General features: G+C 33.9%; 1 long non-coding RNA gene across 1 annotated transcript in view; it reads right to left on the bottom strand.

Moving 5' to 3' along the window:
• Positions 1–14,416, bottom strand: part of LOC136035422 (uncharacterized) — a 30,006-nt gene extending 15,590 nt beyond the window's left edge. Inside the window, exon 1 of the long non-coding RNA XR_010619419.1 lies at positions 14,307–14,416. This is a non-coding gene — a long non-coding RNA (uncharacterized LOC136035422). The remainder of the gene's footprint in view (positions 1–14,306) is intronic.
• Positions 14,417–14,661: the final 245 nt, after the last annotated feature.

Below are 14,661 nucleotides of genomic sequence, written 5' to 3'. Positions count from 1 at the left end.
CCTATGGTAGTCTGGGGCTTGTCATAGACAGCAAACTGGACTACCCATGTTGAGTGAACCTTCGCATGTAGAAATTAAACATGGAAATTTTACGGTATGAACTAAATTAGTATCATTAACTTTACAAAGAGATAGAATAAAAGTGACGTTACACAATAACACACGTAAAAGCAGAATTCTAAAGGATGAAGACAAAAATCGTTATTGTAAACAGTTTCATTGATAAAAACCTACAAACATTATTTGAATGGTTTATTCATGGAGCACTGAAATCTGTTTTACATGGGTATGAAAGTATTTTTTCCGCTATACAGTCATTCAGGCACTGGTTGTCTACGTAAATGTTTAAGAATCATTATAAGTGTAGCCACGACATCAGAAGACGAAAAATAGTAGTGTATGAAAACCACTAAACTAATATGTAGTGAAATCGTCTGGACAATGTATATACACATTTGACAAACATTATTACATACCCCTAGGTAAACATGGTTGTTTGGATTTTTTATTCTACTGCCCCCATAGTAGTCTGTGGTTTGTCATCGACAGTAGTTAATTTGTTATTTGTTGCTGATTAGTATTAAATGTGCACTGAAGAGATAAACACTTACATCTTATTTTGAAAAAGTAAATATGAAATATTTCAAGGGAGTTTTTTGTATATGATAGCGTTTTTGTAGAATTCAATGTTGAAAAAGACAAATATTTGAACTACTAAACAAGTACTAGTAGTGGAACTATTGAAAGCGTTAGCGTGCACTGTATTGACAGACGCAGATTAAATATATTTTGAGTACAGAAAAAATTCAACTATTATGATGGTAGATATGTCAGAGTGAAATCCCCAAAGATGATATTACTCAAAGAGAATGCAAACATTAAAGTAAAAGTTGATGACGGGGGGCAATTCATTGCGATTTATTTTGGTAATACATTACCCGGTGATAATTATGTCACCAGCTTTTGGGTTTAAGCATTCACCAGAAGGTAAAAAGAAGACAGACCAGCTCTTTTACCATTATCATAAACCATATCTTGTGCAAGTGTCGAAACTGATACCTGTGTAAGAATAACGTGGTAACAGACGTTTTTGCAGGTAAAATACTGATAGATAATATCACCAAGGAATTGAAAGATGAATCGATGAAAACAAACGGAAGCAAAAGCTATAGTACCATTGACAGTGTACCAACAGATTCAGTTAATGAACTCTTTAGTCAATAATACCAATGACAAACCTCACATTGAAGCTGTAGCTGAAACCATATTAAAAGTAGTATATCATCCCAAAATGTAAATAAGTGCCACTTTACGAAAAAATATGATGAATCATTTTATGGAACGAATTCAAAACATTCAAATTTTTGCTATAAGGATTTTGAACTTATCATTATTTCAATAAAAACGCCTGATTGCATTAATTTGCTTTGGTTTGATTGTTTTTTTTAAGTATGCTAGCAACTCAAAAGCTTTAATCAAAAGTATTTAATCGAATTTTTAATCAAAAGTCGGACATATGAATGACATTTTAACAGAGCCTGAGAAAGAGAATTTTTCCACTTTAGAAAAACGCAAGCCGGATTTTTATTTAGAATTAGAGACATATGAAGTGGGAATTATCGAGATTCAGAGGCAGATACATGGAAATTTGATGTTAAATTGTAGAAATTGCGAACATAAATTAAGAATGTATCTTGCAATTAACTTGTTCTAAAGAATTGTTTGATGTTTCATATAAGAAAGAAATTTTAATCAAGGAATACACGCCGAGAAACCTTATTTTAGCCAAAGGTTTTTCAGCTGTTAACATTTTGCAGGCGATTGTATAGCAATAAGTTATTAAACTGGTAAACACTGAAGACTTAAATCGATGACTTTTCTCCCCATTGGCTTGTCTTAAGAAAATGTTATTTGACATGGTAGAATAAAAATTGAATCAGGAAACTGCCATGAAAAATCTACCTTTGGTAAAAGGTTTTGTCAGTTGTACGGCTTTTGACGGGGGCCACCGTATAACAGGCTGCTAAATTTGTATGAATTGCACACTTAAATCAAGTATGTCTCTTATAATTGCCTTATTTTAAGGAAATGCTTTGTATTATATTTCAGAAAGAAGCTTGAATCAAGGAATATATTCGGAGAAACCTTAATTGGCAAGTGGTGCTCATTATATGTCTTTAGAAGGTGATCATAGGACAATAAGCCGTTAAATCGATCAAAATTGCAGATTCAAATCAAGGATTTACCTTTTATTTGGCTTGATTTCAGGACATGCTCTAGGTTACATGCAGAAAGAAGTTTGAATCTAGTAATATACCCAGAGAAACCATTCTGTAGTCAAAGGTTTTGTCGGCTTTTTATTTTTTGAAGGTGACCATAGGACAACAAGTAGTTAAATTGGTAAATTTTAAGAATATAAATAAATGATTTTTCTTGCAATTTGCTTGCCTTGCAGTAAAATTTATTTGGATTATTAGCAGTAGTTTATTATGATTAAATATGGCGTACTGGTGATAAAATTAACACAGGCAATTTGAACTGATATGTTTATAAATTTGACGAGATTTTAGCAAAGGGTTTTGTAATTTGAATTTCTTTTGAAGGTGACCATAGAAAAACGTTGTACTCCTGTGTCCGAGTTTTCAAATGATAACCTAACTCGATGAGACCCTAACCTTTATCATGGATGAAGGGTCTCTTCAAGGAAGATAGAAAAAACACGGGCCATCCAATTATTTGGTATGTGCAAGGAGTAATTCGACCCCTAATGTGTTTGAATTTGAACTGATATGTGTATAAATTTGACAGAATTTTAGGAAAGGGTTTTGTCAGTTGGATTTCTTTTGAAGCTGACTATAGAAAAACGTTGTACTTGTGTGTCCGAGTTTCCAAATGATAACCTAACTCGATGAGACCTTAACCTTTATCATGGCTGAAGGGTCTCTTCAAGGAAGACAGAAAAAAACGGGCCATCCAATTATTTGGTATGCGCAAGGAGTATTTCGACCCCTAATGTGTGGAAAATCTATGCTAGTTCAAGAAAACATAAGAATATGTGACTTGGGAACATTCAAGGCCAAGTGATTCGCATCGAACTATAAAAAAATTTCTCAGATGTGTTCGCAAAGTCAGACCTAATATCACGTTTCGTCTTCCAATAGGTTCCAAGTGTGGTTTCACCTGCAAAAGCAACAAGATAACCATCATTAGAAGTCGAATATGACCACGAGGAAACATCTGGAGGGCACAGCTTCCAGTATACCAGAGGCCTGGTTTTCTTGACTACCGAAAACAGACTATTAACGTAAATCAAAAGTAAAATGGGGCCGATAATATATCCCTGAGGGATGCCATAATCTCCTTCAGAAGGACCCAGGAAAAGGGTTACCCTTTCAGATGAAATTTCTGAGGTGTAATGAGGGCAACTTTCCATTGACCCTAAAGCAACATGTATCTACTATTGCTGCTATTAGTGTTACTGCTATTACTATTACTAATACTACTAATACAGAAAAAGTACTGCTGTTCTATCCCTACTAGTACAACTAATACTAAGATAATTTTCCTATTAAGGCTATACGTATGAGTCAGAGAATTTGACAGAATACTGACGGGGAATTTCGGTTAAATTAAAACTTACTATGTGCGAGCATATTACTGAAAGGGGTTATCTCAAAAATAAATTTTGGTCTTAAGTTGGAACTTTCAGAATATACTTGTACGGGAAGATCAATTGATCAAAACACAATATATGTATCCTAGTTCTAGTACTAGCCTATTACTACTACCGCTACTAGCACTATTATTAATACTACTTCTATTGCTATTGCTACTACTACCATTTCTGCTACAACTAAACTACTACTTCAATTGTGACTACTTGTAAAGCTAAGAGCAGAACGATGAAAAGGGTGTCAAAAGGGCACATCAGTAATACTCTTAGGACGGCTTACTGTATCAGGATAAAACTTTTGGGGTATCATGAGGAATATATTCGACTGAACAAAACCCAACATGTTCAAGCTAAATCTATTATAAATATTACTCAACCTTATGATAGTACTAATGCAAGAATACCACTGCTAATGCTATTACTTCCCCTACTACAACTACTACTACTGTGATGCTAGTATTATTAAATCAGGGTGTAAGAAGGTAAAAATTTTAGAGAATTAAAAAAAAATATTTTAATAAAATCAAAATACACTGTGTGCATGTGGTTTGTCAAAAAGGTTAATAATTTGGTTAATAAGTAGGAGCTATTAGAGAATACTTAAAGGGGAAGATCATTTAACCCAAAGGCAGTATGTGCACGTTACTATTAATGCCAAAACTATTTGTAAGGCTATGAGTCTTTAGAGGAAAATTACAGGATGTAAATTATTATACAGGTTGTCGAAAGGACGTATGAGTAATGTCTTAACAACAGCTAATTTTATTAACTTCAAACTTCCAGTACTTCATGAGAGGGACGTTCAATTGATCAAATTCTAATATTTTAAAACTACTGCTGCTTCTAGTATTAGTGCTTTTTTCATGAACACCGCTGTGATATATATATATATATATATATATATATATATATATATATATATATATATATATATATATATATATATATATATATATATATATATATATATATATATATATATATGTTTTTAACTACGTAAAACTTGTGAATATACAACATTCTTTGTTGTCCCATTGTCTGTGCATATAAATAGATTTTCAGGTTTACCGACTCTTGAACATGCAACATATAATGGTCCATGGGAAAACAATCCGTATTCAGATCTATACCTCATGATTCTAATGATTGCTTTTGAGCTTTGTTGATGGTGATTGCTAATCGACCATTCCCTGTGTCGCCGTTGTCATTTATGTATCCCCCTGTACCCCACGACGTCCCCGTTGTAGTTGTGTCCCTATGTCCCGGTCGTCATTTATATTCCCTGTGTCCCGGTCATCATTTGTGTCCCAGTGTCCCAGTCTGTGATTTCTCTTTGAGTGTCCTGGGCGTCATTTATATTCCTTGTGTCTCGGTCGTCATTTGTGTCCCGGTGTCCCAGTCTGTATATACATTCGTTTTTGAATTGGTCAATTGGTTGTTTTTGTGTTTTTCCCCTTTTTTTTCTTTTTAGTATTTTTTTTGGTTTTTACTTTTTTTAGTTTTTTTCTTTTTTCTTTTTATTTTTTTTTATTTTTAGTTTTTTTAGTTTTGTTTTTCTAGTTATTTAGCTTTTTTATTTTTTTATTAGTTTTTAGGTTTTTTTTTGTAGTTTTTACCTTTTTTTAGTTTTTTAGTTTTTTTTTCTCTTGTCCTGGTCGTCATTTATACTCCCTGTGTCCCGGTCGTCATTTGTGACCTGGTGCTTTGCTGATGGTGATTAATATTCGAACATTCCGTGTGTCCCGGTCGATTTCTCTTTGAGTGTCCCGGTCGTCATTTATATTCCCTATGTGCCGGTGTCCCGGTCGTCATTCGTGTCTCGATGTCCCGGTCTGTAATTTCGTCAGTCAAAACATGACGTCAGTCGACAAACAAACATGACATCACTCGACACACACACACACAGACAACTTATATATATATATATATATATATATATATATATATATATATATATATATATATATATATATATATATATATATATATTCGAGACTATAATGGTAAAGGTTTCAGGGAATTTGGAGTGGGGAGGTTAAAATAAATCAGAACAAACCATCAGTATGCAAGAGTATCAAAAGCGCTTATCCCAAATATGTTAAGAACTGTTTGGTGTGCGCAGTTGTAACTTAAATGATTAATGTGGGGAAGTCGGATGAACCAAAAGACAATATTCGCATCCAATTGTTACTGTTTTTACTCATACTGCAGCTACTATTATTACTGCTGATATTACAAAAGCTACCACTAAAGCTAAGGCTTGAGCCATTAATTTTATTGCTTTTAATACTACTACTACTCCTAAAACTAAAAGAATTAAGGCGACTGTTTTTCTAAAAATAAGTTTTTCAAAAACAATAAAGAGCTCGAATTAGAACTGAGCAGAAATAAAGTCAAATGATCCTCCAAGCGTGAAACTACCAAAAATCGCCATCAATTAGAAATTAACATAAGTAGGAATGACAACATTATACTTTTTTAAGAACAGAATATAATTTGCACTTAACTGAAAACAAATACGTTCTAGACATTTATCTTTTTTATCTTTAATAAAATAAGAAACATGCAGACTTTATGGAATAAATAACAATTTTTATCCTGTTTTTCAGTAAAGTGCAAATTATATTCTGGTCTTGAGAAGGCATGGGGCTGTCAATCCTATTTATGTTTATTTTATCTTGCTTTGAATTTGAGTCGGTTTCTAGTATAAATTTCTGTTCGATTCGGGTTTCATTCATTTATTGAAGCTGGTTTATGATATTTTCATGCTTGGAAAAATTGTTGACTATTTTTGCTTATTTTCGGCGAAATAGAACTCTTTACTGTTTTTTGAAACCTTATTTTCTAGAATTAGTTTTTAAAATTAATAGCAAAAAAACAGTAAAAAAAAGTTTTAAAAGCAGAATGATCGTGATCTGTTTGTAGAATGGGCCAAAAATAAAAGAAAAAATTGGAAAGCTTATCTGATAACTTCCCAAACGACAGAATTATATACCCCTAAGTTCATACTTAGTTATAATTTTACAGTTTTGATAAAATTAAGGTGGATGGAGCAAAAGCTTAAAGTAGAGGAAATTATATTACCTTTTTCCTTAAAGAGATTCCTATACGTTTCAATGTGTTATTTGATTTTTATTTTTTTCCTTGATATAGTAGATGAGCAAAACCCGGAAAAAAAAAGGTCATAAGTCAAACCTTTATCTACACTGGACCCAAAGCAGGAGCTTCAAGTCAAGTAAGTAAAGCTTAGACAGATAGGTGGCCGTAAAAACTTTATAGCTTACATAAATTTAAAAATACTTTTCTGTATGATGAACCATCGTCTGCTTAGCTTAAGAGCCGATCTTTGTATTTTTCACTATAGTCGGTAATTTCATGCGTGGTTGGGAAAAAATCATCCGATGATTCACTGGTTAGATCTTAGAAGGGAGATTTCCTCTTCTTTTTACTTTTTGTGCTACTAAGCAACTCACTGCCCCCGAAAGATCTACTTAAAATTATGAAATAACCCTTATCAGTTAAACTAGTCGAAAGATTCAATCTGAGTTAGGCTTAAATTCTTACAGAATTCTTAAATGTTGAAAAAGACTCATCTAGCAACAGTAAAATAACTATTATAAACAAAACAAAATTCAATAAATTCAGAGATTAACAAAGATTACTGATACGTCAATATGACACATATCACCTTCCTAATATTTCTTGTATCGCACAAATATTATATGGAAGATGTCGAATTAAATGAATAAAAATCCAGATAGAAGATGGAAGTCAGCCTGAAAATGAAAACCATGATGACAAAGGAAATAAACTTGGTCCTCCTTGTGCTTTACCAGAGTCAATGAAAAATGAGGCTGTTAAAACTTTGAACTACCTGTCCAGTGACAATACGCTTAGGTTTTTGATTTTGAACAATCCATTCTAGGCATAGGCCAAGAAAATCTGGAAAATATTTCCTTATTATTTTGAAAATAAATTGATGGTAAAGGTTACAAAAGGGACATCTTTGAAGGAAAACTTCAAAACTTCTTCAAACTGCCTTGAAATAGTTCTAACTGCACAGCAGGGTAATTGAACTAGGCTATAAATAATTCCATTGCTTATATAGGGACAAAGTGACTAAACTACTCAGTTTTTTTATGCTCTTTGTAAATATGGTAATTGTTTCACTTACAAATACAGAAAGCCTAAATATTTACAAGATTTCATCCTAACTGTCATTAAGACAAGGTGAACACACCCTGATTACTTTTTCTAATGCACTTTTCAAATACGCTATTCAAATCACATGCATATGCAACTTCCCTCCTGAGGGCTCTATATACAGCTCTAATTAAATATTTCAGATAAAATTCTAGTTAATTGACTTCTTGTAATCTTAGAAAGTGTTTAGGTTAGGAAAATAAAACTTTCAGGGATGGGTCTACAGGCTAAAGTATGTCACAGGAAGGTATTTAAAGTACCCCCATCCATTCCTTTCTCTTAGGGCCCTGAAATTTGCCTACAATATACCTATTGAAATTTTGACCAAACAACATTTTATCTTAATTTTCAGTTACCAGTTGTGATAAAATTCTAGTTAATTGACTTCTTGATATCTCAGAAAGGGTTTAGGTTAGGAAAACAAAATTTTCAGGGATGAATCTACAGAATGGGAAGGTATTTAGAAGCAACTATCTCCCCTCCTTCTCCCTAAGAGGCCCTGACCTTTGATTTCCTATAAAAATATTTGTATTATAAAAATGAAACCTTGCAAAATAGATCCTCTGCTTAATCAAACTACAATAAAATTGTTTTCAGCTTCATAACTCTGCTCAATTCCATTTTATAAGGTTTTCAAGATATGCAAATACATTTCTTAAATTTTGAAAAAAAACAACACTGATATGGCTCAAAACTCTACTCAAATAACAGCAATTGCATTTTCAGATCTAAGGCCAGAGAAAAAGCAACTGGGGTAAAATTCTAGTTTAGTGACTTCTTGCTATCTTGGAAAGGGGTTAGGCTAGGAAAATGAAACTTTTGGGGATGGTTCTACAGGCTAAAGTATATTCTGGGAAGGTATTTTAAAGTACCCACCTCCATTTCTTCTCCCTCTAGAGGGCCCTGAAATTTGTCTACCTGACAGGTCTATACCTATTGAGATTTTGACAAACCAACATTTTACCTTATTCTTCAGTTACCAGTTGCTTTTTCTCTGCCTTTAGTTCTGAAAATGCAATTCTTGTTATTTGACTAGAATTCTGAGCCATCTCAATGTTCTTTTTTCAAAATTTAGGAAATGTACTTGCATATCTTTAAAACCTTGTAAATTGAGGTGTAGCAAAGTTATGAATCTGAATACAATTTTGTTGTACTTCATTCATGCAGAAGATCTATTTTGGAAGGTTTCACTTTTATAACACATATTTTTACAGGTCAGGAACTTTGTATTTAATTAAAGTAGTATTTTTCCTTATCTCTTTTGTAAAATCTAGTATAAAATTAACCAAATGTGCCCTACACTCCTCATTGTTGCATATATAGCCCAACTATGTAGGTTTTGTACAATGGCCTACTTAAGGAAAAAAACTTTTAACAACAAATAACTTACTTTATAATATCTTAAATAGTTTAATTTGCACTTAAGAACAAAATAAGGTCCAATTTTGGATCTGTTTTGTCCTTGTGTTTAGATCTTAGTTAAAATTCACGTTATGTTTTTATGAATCACATTATCATTTTTGCTTTTCTTATTATTGTTACTCATAATTCATTTTTAACTAATAGGCTATTCAAAGTCCAGTAGATCTGAAATTCTTTTATTGTCAGATACAGTTCTAATTCTTTTACTACTATCACTAGCAACTCACTACAACACCAAGCCTCTTGAGACCAAACCAGCTATTTACACTTTGTTTCTATTCAAAGCCTCCTTTGTATTGTTACTCCAAAGAATGATGATTCAGCTACAGCCATACGATATTACGGTTCAATATGTTAGAGGAAAGGATTTACCAGTTGCAGACACACTGTCAAGACTGCATCCACCCCACTTTGATGAAGAATGCTCCCTGGAGATTGAATTCCATGATCACTCTGTTATGAAAAGTATCCCAGCCAGTGATAAGAAGATAGGGATCATATTAGACGAAAATAAGAGAGACCCAATTATGATAGAACTTACCTCGGTCATACAAAAAGGATGGCCGAACTACTGACACCAGTGTTCTGCTAGCATGCAACCTTACTGGAATGTTAGGGACGAGTTGTCCAGCATTGATGGCATCATTTTAAAAGGAAATAGAGTTGTCATTCCAAGAGCATTACGAAGGGACATTCTACGGCAATTGCACGTATCACACCTAGGGATGGAGAAAAGCAAGCAAAGAGCCAGAAGCTCCGTTTACTCGCCAAATATAAATTCAGCTATAGAAGATCTGATCCGGAACTGTGAAGCTTGTGGGAAATTTTCCAGAAATAATCAGAAAGAACCACTGATATCGACACCAATCCCACAGTATCCTTGGGAATACCTGGGTATTGACCTTTGCAAGATCTACGGAAGACACTATATAGTAACCAGTGACTACTATAGTCGTTTCATAGAGAATGACCGAGTCGAACCGGCAACCTCTAAAGAAGTAATAAAGAAGCTCAAGGCCCATTTTTCTAGATATGGTATTCCTGAAAAAATTCGGTCTAACAATGGACCACAGTTTATATCTTATGAATTCCAGTCCTTTTTGCAGAAATGGGACATCCAGCATCTGACTTCAAGTCCGAATTTCCTGCAGTCTAATGGCCATGCTGAGAAGGCCGTGGATATAGCGAGTAGGATCATGCTAAAAGCTATAGAGTCCAATACAGACCCCTACCTTGGTCTTTTAGAATATCGGAATACTCCAGTAGATGGTGAGGCATCACCTGCCCAGCTTCTTATGTGTAAAAGTTTAAGATCCATCCTTCCATGTACTCGAAAGCAACTGGAGCCAAATACTGTTCCAAAGACAAAATTCCTCGAAGCAAGAACTCGTCGACAAGAAAGAAACACTACCAATTTAAATGTCCATTATCTTGCTTGGCTTAACCACTCTACCAGTTCTTGTTACATAGGGTCGTGAATAATCCCCTCCGTTTCTGCTTTCACTGTTTGCTGCTGGAAGGGTTGTTGGAGTTCTTGGGGTTCTGTAAGGTTCCAAAGACTCTAGATAATTGTAGTATTGGAGAAATCTTCCAAGACAGCCCTTACAGAACCCCAAGAACTCCAACACCCCTTCCAGCAGCAAACAGTGAAAGCAGAAACGGAGAGGATTATTCACGACCCTATGTAACAAGAACTGGTAGAGTGGTTTAGCCAAGGAAGATAATGGACATTTAAATTGGTAGTGTTTTTTTTTATCATAAATTTTTATTTTTTTTACATTGATAACAATATTGTATTGTTACCAGTTGAATAATCTATTAAGCCAACCGACCTGCAACAAAACTACATAAGCAAACAGCAATCATAAGATAATAAGCAGCAAGCATAAGCATAAAAGCACTAAACACAACATCCTTCTTTATAACTTGTCAAGAATTTCAATTTTTGTTAAATATTGAGCAGTTCATATCATTAACCAGCACATAAAGTAGACATACCACATTTTTACTATTCAGTGGTAAACATACCACTTTTGTACTATTTCTTATGTTCTATCTGAATATAATAATTGCTTTAATTACAAATTCAGTTTTAAGCATTTTTTTTGACCAGTGAAATTGATAGTTTTTTTGCAATTTTTTGTTTATATAAAAAGGGTTAAAACATCAGATCCAAACACAATATTTTGTTATAAGATCCATTTTTTCAAAGTTATATAATCTATTAGCATTGATGTGTCACAAGTAAGATAAAAAATTCAACACAATTCCTCCATTTTTTCATCTGCCATGTTTCTTTTGTGGGCTGATATTTTTCAATACATAGTTAAAACAGCAGCTTTTAAGCCGCGTAACAGAATAAAAAGAAAACAGGGTAGAAGTGCTTTGAATTTTTTTATTGCTCATTCTTTTGATTTAGTTCAAAGCACCTTAATTACCTTAATTCACACTTCAGGGTAAATTAGTGGCAAGAACTGTGATGCTCTTTAGTTGATCATAGCATTAGATCTTGTTGTTGTGTTAAGGTTAAGCAACAAAACATCAGGACTGGAGGGATACAATTTAAGCCCACTCAGTAATGCCGATCGCATGGTAGGTGTGGTTCAAGAGCCATTCTCCAGCAATTTAGAGCTGGCACCACCACACAACATCAACTTCAGATTGAGTTTGCAAGGTGGTTGGGAATGACAAGCCACATCATTCTCTAAGCTTTCTCTCTATTTTCTCTAAGAATGTTATGGTAGTGATGGCTTGGAGGGATTTTCTCATGGATATCTCCATGTTTTGGCCTCCCATTCCTTGTCAAGCCTTTTTGATTTTCTCAGGTGAGATTGCAGATATTGTCCCTTGGCTTAGTTAGCTCTAATTGATCACCAGTCATTGGCTAAAAAAATCTAGTTGGACCTTTCGGTATTAATGGTGGATTTGAACAGCTTTCTGGAAAGTCCTCATGTTTGTCTTTTGTGGGGAGAGAAGTTGAACAGCTTCTGATCTGCTTGCTAGAGATACCTGTAGATGAGTATCATTTCATTATGCTTTAGCTAAAAGACAAGTATTGGCTGGTTAGCAGATTGTAATTTACTGCAATAGGGCTGACTCCATTAGCTGTTGATGCATATTGTGGCTCTCATTTGTACACCGTCAATGATCTAGATGTTGCTCTTGTAGAAAGGACCAGCAAGACATGTTCTAAAATCCAGGATTGGCCTGACCAGAGCTTTATAGTTTCAGAAAAACTGTGGAGGATTGACTGCTCATGGTTCTTTTCAGGAGTCCTAGATCTGTGATTGCTTTCAAAACCCCTTGGTCAGTGTGTTCATGGAATTTTAAACTGTCATCCAATGGGACTCCTAGGTCTCTGCCACTACTAAAAGTAGGAAGTAAGACTATCAATGATGTTTTGCTGTCATAAATAGTGTACTGGAACTGCAGATTACCATGACCAAAATGAAGAGTTATGCACTTTGAGATGTCAAAGGACAGGAGCCCTTATCTGTCCATGATTGAATTTGGTTAACATTGGCTTGTAGGCTACTGCTGTCTGCAGTACCAAATAGCTTGGAGTCGTCAGCATAAAGAGTTTCTTTTTAATTTAAATTCTCAAACGTGTTTCTATAAGGTGTTGGCTTGTGAGATGTTTCAAGCAGGCTAAATTGGCTACTTAGGTCTACTTTTGTAGTAGGCTACTAGCAGAGTTTCTTTTAAGTTTTCTTCTTAATTTGAATTCTCAAAGGTGTTTTCTATAAGGTGTTGGCTTGTGAGATGTTTCAAACAGGTTAAATTGGCTAATTAGGTCTGCTTTTGCAGTACTAGCAGAAATTCTATTAAGTTTTCTTCTCAATTTGAATTCTCAAAGGTATTTTCTATAAGGTGTTGGCTTCTGAGATGTTTCAAACAGGCTAAATTGGCTACTTAGGTCTACTTTTGCAGTACTAGCAGAGTTTCTATTAAGTTTTCTTCATAATTTAAATTCTCAAAGGTGTTTTCTATAAGGTTTTGGCTTGTGAGATACTTCAAACAGACTAAATTGGCTACTTAGGTCTACTTTTGCAGTACTAGCAGAGTTTCTATTAAGTTTTCTTCTTAACTTAAATTCTCAAAGGTGTTTTCTATAAAGTGTTGGCTTGTGAGATGTTTCAAACAGGCTAAATTGGCTACTTAGGTCTAGTTTCTCAGTACTAGCAGAGTTTCTATTAAGTTTTCTTCTTAATTTAAATTCTCAAAGGTGTTGGCCTGTGAGATGTTTCAAACATGCTAAATTGGCAACTTTTGCAGTACTAGCAGAGTTTTGATTAAGTTTTCTTCTATTTTAAATTCTCAAAGGTGTTGGCTTGTGAGATTTTTCAAATAGGCTAAACTCAAACAGGCAACATTCTGAAAATGCAATTCCTGTTATTTAACTAAAATTCTGAGCCATATCAATGTTCTTTTTTCAAAATTTAGGAAATGTACATGCATATCTTTGAAACCTTGTAAATTGGGGTGTAGCAAAGTTGTGAATCTGAAAACAATTTTGTTGTACTTCATTCAAACAGAAGATCTATTGTGCAAGGTTTCACTTTTATAACAAACATGTTTTTACAGGTCAGGAACTTAGTATTTAATTTTTGCTTATCTCTTGTAAAATCTAGTATAAAATTAACCAAATGTGCCCTAAACTCTTTATTGTTGCATATATAGCCCAACTTTGCAGGTTTTTGTACAATGGCCTACTAAAGGAAAAAAAACTTTTTACAACAAATAACTTACTTTATAACATCTTAAATAGTTTAATTTGCACTTATGTAACATATAGCCCAGCACCCCTCCCCTCTATAAAATTTAGGACCAAATCTCTCATTCATACCCCCTTAGAAATTCTTAAATACAGGACCAAATTTCTCATTCATACCCCTTTAGAGACTCTTACAGTGAGGAACATATTTCTCGTTCTTACCCCTTTAGTAAAGTTCAAATTAAGACTCTTCAAAGCATCTATAAGTTTTAAAGTTAAATTCAACACCCTTACTACAAGTCGAATATTTTCTGTGACACATAAAAGCTGAAAAGCTTTTTTTTTGAAATAACCAGCCAAAATCAAGGTTCTATTAATGATTCATATGAACCTTTGAACTCAACCGGGTGCGTTTGTTTACTTGTCCAATGGGATTTTTACTAATCGAGGTTTAACCCCCTAAAAGACAGCAACAAATACTTGTCTGACCACGTGTCACTTAAAACGGTAAGATTAATTGCAAGAATAAAAAGATTGGTCACGTTAATTATTGCTTTAATGCTATGTGAAGTTCTGACAAGGAAGAGGGTGGGACTTCGGGTCCGTTTCTAATTTTACAGGCAAATACACACCCAGCAATTATTTCAGA

The sequence above is a fragment of the Artemia franciscana genome, chromosome 14 (assembly GCF_032884065.1).
Source record: "Artemia franciscana chromosome 14, ASM3288406v1, whole genome shotgun sequence".
Lineage (NCBI taxonomy): Eukaryota > Metazoa > Arthropoda > Branchiopoda > Anostraca > Artemiidae > Artemia > Artemia franciscana.
The sequence above is the reverse complement of the archived record's forward strand: the minus strand, read 5'-3'. Positions and strand labels throughout refer to the sequence as shown.